Here is a 12,073-nt window from a genome sequence, read left to right as displayed (position 1 = left end):
CCAGATCAGGGCTCGAACCCCTGTCCCCTGCATTGGCAGGTGGATTCTTAACCAGTGCGCCACCAGGGAAGCCCCTGGACAGCTCGGCTTGAAGCACTAATCTCCCTGAGGGCACGGAACACAACAGCTTTACTGCTCTATCCACAGCACCAGACTCTGCATGGCTCACAGTAAAAGCCAAATAAGTATTTGGTGTTTAAAAAAAAAAAAAAAAGGAATACTTGTACAGAAGAAGAAATGCAAGCCCAGAGGGAGGAAGTGATTGGCCCCAAGGTCACAGGATTAATTAATAGCAAACCACTGCTAGCCTCCAACTGAAGCCATACAGCCTCAGTGCCTCGCGGAAACTGTAGGCATCACTGAGGCCAATCTTCCCCTCTAGGTACATGTATGCTCCCCAAGGTCAGCCCAAAGCATTTTTCTCTAAAACTTGACCTTGAAAGGCAGGAAACATTTTGTGAGAAAACTTTACTTTCTATTCCCTTGTAAATCCTACAGATAAGTCTTATGTAAGCGACATTAATGTGCGAGGCACTGACTGCTGGAGATGGTATTTTGAAGTCCTCTGTACAGCTATTATATGATCAGTGGAGGTTTCCTTCCGGATTCAGCCTTCAATTTCTCCAGGCAAAGCTGCGAAGTGAGTCAGAGTTAGCACTCCATCCCCAGGCTGGTTGTGGAGGTTAGGACCTGTGGGCGTGAGTGAGACATGGCACAGAACATGGTCAGCATAGCTCACCTCACCTTTATTTATCCTAACCTTTATTTCTCCCCTCCAAAAATCAGAATCAGGGTCGTCATAAGACAAATCTCCCTCCCTCAGAAGATTTCATTGTAAATGAAGGGAGAGTAATCACCGAAAAAAATAGTGGAGATGCAGAAAATACAGGTTCAACCTATATAAGTAGAACAAAGAGAGTTACATGATATCACAATATGATCCTATTTTCATTATAAAATTCACACTTCACCTATTTACGTTATAAGAAAGAGCGCCAGAAGATTATTTTTCAAAATACTATAGTTATCGTTAGGTAGTAAAAGTATGAATGATTTTTATTTTCTCTACTCTTGGGTGATCTACCGTTTTGAATTTTCTTCAGGGGGTATGTATTTGTGTAAGAATGAAACAAGTGAAAATCTAGAATAAATAAGTTTATGCACACATATATACATTCATCTATGATCCCAAATGTTCCAACAATATTTAGGTGCTAATTATTTTTGAAGGTTCCCATGAAACCCAGTTTTTAGCTTTTAAGTAAACGACTTTGCCCCTCTCGTGCTCACGTTAGGCCTAGAGACAGAAAGCCAGCTCTCAGTGCGTAGGAACTCTCAGGACCTTAGGAACGTCGCCTCCCTCAGGGTGCAGACAAACCAGCGCATACCTACGGGCTGCCTGGGGGTGAGAGGCCTTTTCAAGGACCCGGGTGTGGGGGTCGTAGGCTGGTTCTGCGATCTAGCACAGCTATCAGCAAGCCTGCGAGTTGGGAATTCAAGCTTGTGAACTAGGAACCAGGGGAGTCTCCCATCTTTCTTCTGATTTGGTGATGATTAATTCAAAGAGCCACTGCCCCCTCTCTGCTGAGAGAAGAGCTCAGGTTGGAGATCAAGGCCCACAGAGAAGGAGTGGGGTTTTTTATTTATTTATTTATTTATTTATTTATTTATTTTTGGCTGTGTTGGGTCTTCGTTGCTGCGCGTGGGCTTTCTCTAGTTGCGGCGAGTGGGGGCTACTCTTCATTGTGGTGCACAGGCTTTTCATTGCGGTGGCTTCTCTTGTTGCAGAGCACGGACTCTAGACACGCGGGCTCAGTAGTTGTGGCTCACGGGCTCTAGAGGGCAGGCTCAGTAGCTGTGGTGCACAGGCTTAGTTGCTCCGCGGCATGTGGGAGCCTCCCGGACCAGGGCTCGAATCCATGTACCCTGCATTGGCAGGCGGACTTTTAACCACTGCGCCACCAGGGAAGCCCAGAGAAGGAGTGTTTTGAAACATGCTCAGGGTTTCATGTCTCTTACCTGGAGACTACCTCCCCAGACAGAACTCTGAGACCAGTGGTTCTCAAGCAGGTAGATTGTGCCCCCTAGGAGCCATTTGACGATGTCTGAAGACACTGAGTTGTCACCACCACTGGTGGGAGGTGGGTATTGCTGACATTTAGTGGGTGAGGCCAGGGATGCTGCTAAACATCCTACAATGCACAGGAAAGCCCCCAACGACGACGAATTATCCAGCCCCTAATGTCAATGGTGCCACAATTGAGAAACCCTCTCTTAGACAACCAAGGACATTATTTGCATGGTTTGAAGGAAGGCATGAGTCTTTGCTGCAATGCGTCAAAGCAGCAAAACTGGCTGTATGCTCTGTGGCCTGCAGGCCAAAGAAGGATTTGGGCTTGTCTATTTTTAGGAATTATTGGAATGGTCTGAGTATCTTGATTGTATCACTATCGGTGAGCACTGGCCTTAGGAAGGACAGGCATGGAAAATGGACTTAATTCCACATGCCAGCCCCAGTCTAGTGGCAGGGGCTGCCATGTTGGGTTCTCCGGAGGCAGACCCTGAAACCTTGGGAGTCTGGAGTATGAGGTGTTTATTAAGGATAAACACCTAAAGAGAAGGGGAGAGAAGCAGTATTGGGTACAGGAAGAAAACAAAGCACAAAGCAAGGCTGACAAAGCATCAGCCAACTTCAGGTTGTAGACGAGCAGGACTCTGGAGCTGGCATTTTCCATTAGAGTTGTTCAACAGTGCCCTGGAATGGCTGGGCCTTTATGACCACCGTTCCCCACACCCCATGCCCCCGCCTCACCCACCTACCCGGCTCAGGCACTAGGTGAAGGCTGCCCTGGGAAGCCTTCCAGGCAGGGGACACTGCAGCTGAAGCTGACCTCAGAGATGCTAACAGCTAGAGCGTCTGCTGACCATACTCCTTGCAGCTGAACAGCAAATATTTCCTTGAAAGGGAATCTGGATGCCGCAACTCCGTGTCTGCTGCAGGGTGCGTACACACTCAACAAAAAGGCGGTGCTGCAATCCATTAGCAATGTCTGTCATGGTCCATGTGCAGAACAGCAGCATCTGTGCCAGATATTGGGCAACCCTGCATTAGTAACAGGGGCAATGGGTAAGGCCTATAATTGCAATATCATGATGATAGCCCAAAATAGACTGAATCTGGAAGAAAACCCAAAAGCATACCAGTCAAAAGGGGAATGCAGCCTGCCTGCCATGTGGTTAACTATCAATTTGCCCAGATTGAAAATGGAAACATTCCTCTGGTTTCTGATAAGCAGTCTCACCGTCCTTCGTTTATTCCATATTCACTTACTAAGTACCCACTATGTGCCATGCATGGGGCTTGATGCTGGAGCACAACAGTGGAGAGCAAGCCATAAGTAGTGGATAATTTTAACCCCTACGTCATCAGGCTTGCACTTCTTGCCTGCTGGATTTGGCTTTTACCCAGTTAATTGTTTGTGCCATCAGCCCACGGGTTTCTTCAGTCTCTACAGCCTGAGCTAGGAGAGCCCAGAACTATAATGACAGAGCCTTTGGGATTCTACCTGACCCTCTCCGCCAAGCCTCCACTAGCTTTTGACCTCCGAAGGCAGCCAAGAAGAAGGTTTATTGCCATAGTTATGTTAGTTCTTGGACTAGATGAAAACAACCCAGTTTTGTCTGGGAAGGAGCGAGTGAATGTGCTGTTAAGGAAGAGTTTGAGGATCCAGTATATTGTGTGATGATCTAGAAAGCTCGCAAAGCTAAGAACAGTCACAGTACTACTGGCTAGTAATTATTATTATAATAAATACAATTGAGGACTTTTCTCAAGCACTGTGCATTAGATATTTTATTGATCATTTAATATAAATTGAATAGAGACTTTCATATTGACTTATTCTAAAAGGATGAGTGAGAGAGAACTCAACTAATAATCTTTGTCCTTGAGCCTTACCTACAATCAGGCAGGTTGGTGAATGTTAAGATACCTCGTAACATTAAATAGGAGCTGTTTAAATCTAACGTTATTTTTCACTACAATAAACACAAATTTGTTTTCGATCCAATGGAGAGTCTGGACTGGCCCCGTAACCATGTGTACTAGTAAGCAATGTTTGCAGTACATCAAGAACACAATAAAAGTGCCAATTTTTCCTATTTAAAGACTTCCAGAGAGTTAAGATGATGAGCTAACAAAATGAGATGCCGTTAGAGCTAACGAAATGAGATGCCGTTAATTACATTCTTAGGTAATTTTAATACAAAAGGGATCGTTTTGCTTTTTCCAACTGAAGGTAGATCATTTATTACAGATGAAGAGTGTAATTTTGGAGCTGGATAGAATTTAAGGTAACAATGATAAGTGGAAACTATTATGCAGATGTTCCGATCCATAGCAGCTTGTTTACCAGCCCGTGAAAATATGCCCGTTTCATCCAAGGGGGTGTCTTAAGGAGGGAAGAGCTCATGTTTTTGAATTGTTGAGTTTAGATTTCACACTGCCAACTAGATTTCTTGTTTGCTTCAACAAAATATTTCTAATAATTATTGTTATCCCACAAAGGAAATAGCTGTCTGGTAGGTAGTGAGCACCCCGTCATGAAGATGGTTAAGCCAGACCCAGGACCAAGAATGGAAATACTGTAGGGAAAACTTTTCTCAGTTAGTCTCTCAGATAAGGATTTGACTGGGAGTATTTCATAAGTTATTTATTTAATAAGTGTTGGGCCCGTCTCTTGGGCCAGGGGCTATGGAATGGAACTTTGGGTAGGACACAGCCTCCTATCTTCAAGCAAAATACAGTCCAGTATTTTTAACTCTGAGGTTCTACAACTTCTCTTAGTGCAAGTTATATCAGATCTCTTTTTTCCACCTGTTAAATATTTTCTTTGGTCTCTGTTTTTTTTTGTTTTTGTTTTTTAGCAACACTTACTTGTTGACTCTTTTTGAAATAGAGAGAAATATAAAAGCCAGCATCCCACCTCCTTTCTGGTATCAGTTAGCTTTTGCTATGTAACCAACCAGTGGCTTTGAACAAGTCTCATTTATTGTTGTAGTTCACACGCTTGAGAGTCAGCTAAAGGTTAGGTTATCTATGCTGGCCATAGCTGGGCACTTGTGCTCACTTGAGCTGGACTCATGCATCTGTAGATTGGCTGGGGTTCTTGCTTCAGGCTGGGCTCGACTGGGTGGGGCAGCTCCAGGTGGTGTGTAGATAAGGCATGGAGGAAGTGATTGAAAGTCTGCCAAGATTTTCTCCCCTTCAGACCAGAAGAGAACCACAGGACCAGCACAAGAGAGCCTCATTGCATGGACCTGAAAGGGAAGATCTCACTTTTGGAGCTCAAGCTCACTGGACACCCCCTTCTCCCACCAGAGAGAATAGGACATTAACCAGTATAGAGATGTCATGTCTCCCTGACCCCCATAGACCTGCAGAAGCACTGAGAGAGTCTGGGAGAAGGTCCTCTGTCCCTGCAACTGAGAAGCCAAGGGAAGCCCCATTGCCACGAGAGGTCTGAATGCCTGCTTCTGCTATACCATCAGCCCACCCAGGAGAAACAGCAGTGGCTCCACCACTGCCTCAGAAAAGTCCATAGCAACTCGACCTCAGCCCCAAAGCAGACAGACAAAAATGACAAGAAGCCCAAGGGGCCCAAGAGCCTATGGGAACCAGGAACCTTGAGGAATAAAATATAAAATATTCAGAACAGACCTCTACTAAAATGGACAACTTCAACAATGAGTGGTCACCTGTGAGACCCAAATTAGTGACGAACATCAAGTGAAAGAAATCTGTGAAACAGCAGAACAATAATTCAGTGTGTTAGAAATTACGAGCGGAAAAGATAGAGATTTAGCCGCTAAATCCTGGAGACCTAACAGGAGAATAATCAATGTCACAAGGAGAAAAAAAGGCAGATGGAAGAGCAACAATAATTATACAAATCAAGGAAGAAAATATACCAAGCTGTAGAAAGATCTGATCCTAGCTTCAAGTTGATTTGAAAGAAAAGCGTCGGACTTCTTATAAAACGTCACAATTAGGTATTAAAAAAAGAAATGAATGTCCTAAATTCTCAACACCAGATAAATTCTACTTACATTATTAAAAAAATAAAAATAACACATGTATAAGTTTAGAAAATTCAGTGGTTCATAAAACTATGAAAAGTAAAATACTTCCTTCACCCTCTGCATTTCCCTCCCCCAGAATTTCTCTAAAAAGATATTCACTATTTAGAGTTCCCTGTGATTTCTCACTGCCCCTTAAAGTTTATGCATATACCAACATACGTATCTATACAGATGCTGATTTTTATTTATGTATATTAATAAGGATTCTGTAGTTTGCCAAACTTTATCACTTAATGTATCTTCCATATCAATATATGCCTAATTCTTTTTAATAGCCACATCGTACATTCCATAATAAGAATATGAACTCAGTGTGATTTTCCAACTAATCCCTGATGAATGGACACTTTGATATTATCCCAGTTGTTTTTCTCTTACACACAATGCTACCATCAGCTACCATCTAAAAAAAAACTTTTTGTAGATCTTTTGTAAGCATATCTACAGGGAAATTCCAATCAGTAAAACTACCAGGTCAGAGGCATCTGCACTTTTATTGATTAAAGGCCTTAAAACAATTTCAGCACACTGTAGGTACTCAAATATTTTTTAAATAAAGTAAAATAGTCATATTGTACACTCAAAGAGTGTATTGATTTATATACCTTATTTATATACCTCATTAAAGATTTTTTTAAATTTATTTCATTTATTTATTTTTGGCTGCATTGGGTTTTCATTGCTGCGAGCGGGCTTTCTCTAGTCATGGTGAGCAGGGCCTACTCTTCGTTGAGGTGTGCGGGCTTCTCATTGTGGTGGCTTCTCTTGTTGCGGAGCATGGGCTCTAGGCACGTGGGCTTCAGTAGTTGTGACACGCAAGCTCAGTAGTTGTGACTCACGGGCTCTAGAGCGCAGGCTCAGCGGCCATGGCTCACGGGCTTAGTTGCTGCGCGGCATGTGGGATCTTCCCAGACCAGGGCTCCAACCCGTGTCCCCTGCATTGGCAAGGAGATCCTTAACCACTGCGCCACCAGGAAAATCCTAGACTTCCAAAATTATTATAGTTTGTTGAATGATAACCCCCAGAAAGATTTGTCCGCGTCCTAATCCTCAGAACCTTTGAAGATGACCTTATTTGAAAAAGACTTTCCAGATGTAAGTTGAGGATCTTGAGATGAGGAGATCAACCTGGATTATCCGGTGGGCCCTGTATCCAATAACCAATGTCCTTTATAAGAGTGAGGCAGAGGGAAATTTGACAGGCACCTAGAAGAGAAAGCGAAGTAACGCCAAGTCAGAGAGGAGAGGGATGCAGCCACAAACCCAGGAAGGCCACGGCAGGCCCCAGAAGCTGGAAGAGGCAAGGAATGGATGTTTCCCTAGAGCCTCCAGAGGGAATGTGGCCCTGCCAACACTTCAATTTTAGAATTTTAGCTTCCATCACTTCTCGGCCTTTTGGCTAAGATCAAGTGTAGAATTTTAGCTTCCAGAACTGAGAGAGAATAAATCTCTATTGTTTCAAGCCACAGTTTATTGGCGATTTGTTATGGCAGCCTCAGCAAACTCATACAATCATTATTAAACTGGAGGAGAAAAGAACATCTAGAGTTTGGAGGCAAACGGATTCTGACCCAATAGAGAGGTCAGGTTCCAGATCCGTGCCCCTGATAGCAGCCCTCTTTAGCTTCCTCCCAAACAACTCCTTTACTGTTGTCACCAGCTCAGACTTTCTTCCTTGGCCATGTCTGAAACTGAGACCCAAAACAGCTCAACAGAAGAAAGTAAACACTCAACTTAACCGCTCACCAATTTTTCTTGATTTGGCACAGGCAGATTAAGTACTAATTGATCCAATCCAGACTTTGAAAAGGAAGTTTATAAAAGCTTGCTTTTTTTTTTTTTCCTCAAAAGCTCAGGTGATGGCAGATGGAGACTCACATATCTACATCCATCTTAGCATAACTGATCCAGTGAGAGCCTTGCTGGAGAGGGGAGAGCATTTTCCCGGAGAATCCTTGGTCTCTCCCCTGGTGAAGAATTATCCTGCCATCTGGAACAAGGCAGTATATTCCTTTCACAAGTTGAGAAGCTAATTATCAACCAATTCCAACATAGACTGGCTTAGAAACAGGCAGTGACCGTCTCTATTCCAAGTCACTGCTCTGTGAGCAGCCAATTTTGACTTAATGAAACTAATCTTATTTTAGTCTTAAATAGTGCTTACAGTTCAAAAAGTGCTGCCACGTGTAGAATCTCAACCGTTTTATGCTGTTTCTCACAACACAACTATGAGATAGAAATGGGGCAGGAATGACAGTATACATTTTCCAGAAGAAGAAAAGTGAATTTCTGAGAGGCGGTAGGACTTGTCCAAGCTCCAAACTTCAAATCCACTGATGTCCTCCACACCAGCACCTCCTGAGGGCCGACCCATGTGAGCTACGTACATAAAATAGGAGCCTGTTTATTTTCAGGTGCTCTCTTGTTGGGAAGTGAGGTGTTCCTGGACTGAAAAGAAATCTGTGTGTACACGTGCAAAGGGGCATAAATATCAAGGCTCATATTTATGACCATCCAAGTCCCCATTTTCCTCTGACTCAAATGTATTTTAGTCCTTTGCTCATGGTCAGTTTTACTTTGAATAAGATTTGTTTTAAAAACAATTATCCCAACTGGAACTCTATTTTGGGTTAAATTTGTTTTTAAAAAATTATCCCAGCTTGAACTCTATTTTGGGTTAAGTGTGGGTTTACCCTCTACCATCAACAATCCTTCTGGTCTCTGCTATTGTGTCTTTTACAACCAAGGATGGTCATCAGAGAGCTGCTAGGTATTTAAGAACGACTTGTCTAAGTACATAGCTCTCAAGACTGGATGCCAACGTTTCTTTGGCAAGTCATTAATAAGTAAAGTTTTCAGGTGGTCATTCTCCAGAGCGCTATAAAAAGAAAATTAAAAGCAAGGTCAGGGCTTCCCTGGTGGCGCAGTGGTTCAGAGTCCGCCTGCCGATGCAGGGGACGCGGGTTCGTGCCCCAGTCCGGGAAGATCCCACATGCCGCAGAGTGGCTGGGCCCATGAACCATGGCCGCTGAGCCTGCGCTTCCGGAGCCCGTGCTCCGCAACGGGAGAGGCCACAAAAGTGAGAGGCCCGCAAAAAAAAAAAAAGGAAGGTCAGTGGTGCTTTTTAAAAATGCTGAGAAAAATCCTGCATTTTTTTATGACTTCCAAAACCCAAAAAAGTTCTTTTCTAAAGATAATTCCCATTTCTGCTCCATGGGTCATAGGAGTAACAAGTAATGTGAATTAAAGGCAAGAGATCTGAATTCATATATTCAAAGATATTTATTCACCCAATATTCATGGAGTCCCCACTAGGTGTCAAGCATATGCTGGGGCTACAGCAGTGAGGAAAACAAAGTCTCCAGTCGTAACAAGCATACCTTCCACTGGGCAAAGTCAGGCAATGAACATGTGTCAACTGAGTCGCTAGTTTGCAGCAAAACATATTCAGAGACTCAAGGTTGACCATACCTGCTGCCCTCAGTCAGCACTGAACTGGAAGATTACAGAAGGCTATAAACACAAACAAAGCAGCTGGCCTCACATCTACAATTTAATTTTAGATAGCCAAGGGTAAAGTGCCTGATGATAGTGACAGACACTGAAAAAGCAATCAGAGACCCAGGAAGACACTACCGTTGCATAAGAATTTTTAAGGATGTAGACTCCTCAGAAGGATGGGCCTCTGGGATCAAGTATATGTTTGCCAAGGACCCCTCCCGGTGCCTGGGGGTTCTTCCACTTTCTTGTATCTGTTCTGCTATTATATTCATACACGTTCCCAGAGAGCAGGGGGAGAAGGACCCAAAACACAGAGAAAGTGAATTATAATGAAGTTACAAAGCATTTATTCGTCCCAGAAAGAGTTTACTGAATGTTTGCTGTATAGCCAGCCTAGTGACGAGTTGTTCATCTTCATAAGTTTTGCTTTGTTACCAAAAGAAAAATTAGAAGCAAAACTTGAAGCAGCATGTGATTTCACATGCATTAAACATTGCCCCTTTAGCACGAGAGAGCCCTTTTGTGGTGAAGGAACAGTTCTTTCTCTTGACTGTGGTTGTGGTTATATACATCTGTATAGGTGATTAAATGTCACAGAACTAAACACAGAGAATATAAAAAAATAAGTGCATGTAAAAACTGGTCAAGTCAGAGCAAAGGCTGTAGTCTAGTTAACTGTATTGTAGAAATGTCAATGTCCAGGTTTTGGTGCTGTGGTTATGAAAGATGTTGCCTTTGGGGGAAGCTAGGTGATGAGTACACAATCCTCTCTGTACCATTTTTTGCAGTTTCTTTTAAGCCTATAATTATTGTAAAATCAAAAGTTTTAAAAAAAGAATATACCAAGCTATTTTTTAAATTGTCCCTAAAGTGGTGTGCCCTTTACTGTGTCTGAGTTTAATCAGTCAATCCTTCATAGAAACAATAATGAAATAAGAATAATACAAGAGCAAATAAACAGGGTAAATAGGGTCTGATATAGTAGGAAGTCAACCAATTGTTGTTTCTTAGGTGACTAGGGTATAATTAATAAATAAAATAATAATAATAGTAGTTGACTTCTTTGTTATTTACTATATGTTAGACTCTGTTTTTATATATTAATTCATTTAATCCATTCAACATCCTTGTGAGATATATACATATTATGAGCCACACTTTAGAGATAAGGAAACTGGGGCACAGAAACGTTAAGTAACTTGCTAAGGCCATGCCATGTGTAAGTGGCAGACCTAGATTTGAACCCAGGGAGTCCAGCTACAGAGCTCTAACCACTAACCACCTAGGGTAGGGGGACATGCCTTCTTTCACTTTGATTGGACTCCATGAATAAAGACTCCATGAATAAAGCAATGCCTTATGCATCATATTCTGGGTTCCCCAGAACATTTGATAAATGATGGAATGTCCCAACGCAAACAGCTAACCTTATTTTTACTTTAAAACGTTTCTCTAAGTGTCATGTGACACTTCAACGTGCTGAGTCACCTCTCAAAAATCCATTAATTGAAAGATAATTCTTCTTCCAGGGCCCCTGGGCTAGGGTGAACAATGCACTTCCCTCACAGACCTGTCCCTCCGCCAAAAAATTCTATACCATTACTCAACAGTGCACATTGGAACTTGAAAACTAATTGCTGAATCTGACACTTAATCCTGTCCACATGACTGGAGTTCAGTCCCTGTGAAAGTCATTCTGACTGTTGATGTGAGTGGACCTGATGTTTTCCTCACAATGACACACTCAGGAAACCTAATCACTACACAAGCAGCAAGCCTGGGGACTCTTACAGGAAGAGGAAATGTATACTGAATCATCAGGCCAAATGAGGACCTTAATATTCTTCAAACCTACCTCTGTCTCTTCTCTGATGACACAACCTTAGAGTCGTTAAAAACACGTACCACGTCATCAATACAGTAGTATTCACTCTGGAGGTTTTTCAAGAGTCCTTTGTTGCTAAAATAATTTAGAGCCTCATACTTTCTCCTACTGTGATGTCCAAAGAACACACCTTGGGTAACTAACTTCATTCTAAACATCACCTCTTAACGAGAGGCAGCCTAGGTATGAGTCCAGATCTACAAACCCTGAATAACTTCACATAAGTTTCCCAAACTCTGTGCCTGAGTTTCCTCATCTGTAGAGTAGAAATGATGATAATGTTGTCTACCTTGAAGACTAAAGGCAAAGATTAACTACATCAATGTATACAATGTACCTAGAACAGGAACCGGCACAAGTGCTAGATGTATATTTGCTATTATTATAATTCTTTAATCTCATGAGAACTATTATTGTAATGATTTGACAATTTCAATTGTAATAAGTTAGAACTTAACACATCATCTCTATTACATCAAAACCTGGAGCTTTCTAGGGACTTCCCTGGTGGTCCAGTGGTTAAGACTTCGTGCTTCCACTGCAGGA

At 42.5% G+C, this 12,073-nt stretch overlaps 1 pseudogene; it reads left to right on the top strand.

Annotated features, from left to right (window-relative positions):
• Nucleotides 1-7,520: 7,520 nt before the first annotated feature.
• Nucleotides 7,521-7,659, top strand: LOC115859177 (U2 spliceosomal RNA; annotated as a pseudogene).
• Nucleotides 7,660-12,073: the final 4,414 nt, after the last annotated feature.

This window comes from Globicephala melas, chromosome 11 (genome assembly GCF_963455315.2).
Source record: "Globicephala melas chromosome 11, mGloMel1.2, whole genome shotgun sequence".
In the NCBI taxonomy this organism is placed as follows: Eukaryota; Metazoa; Chordata; class Mammalia; order Artiodactyla; family Delphinidae; genus Globicephala; species Globicephala melas.
This window is presented reverse-complemented; position numbering and strand designations above follow the sequence as displayed.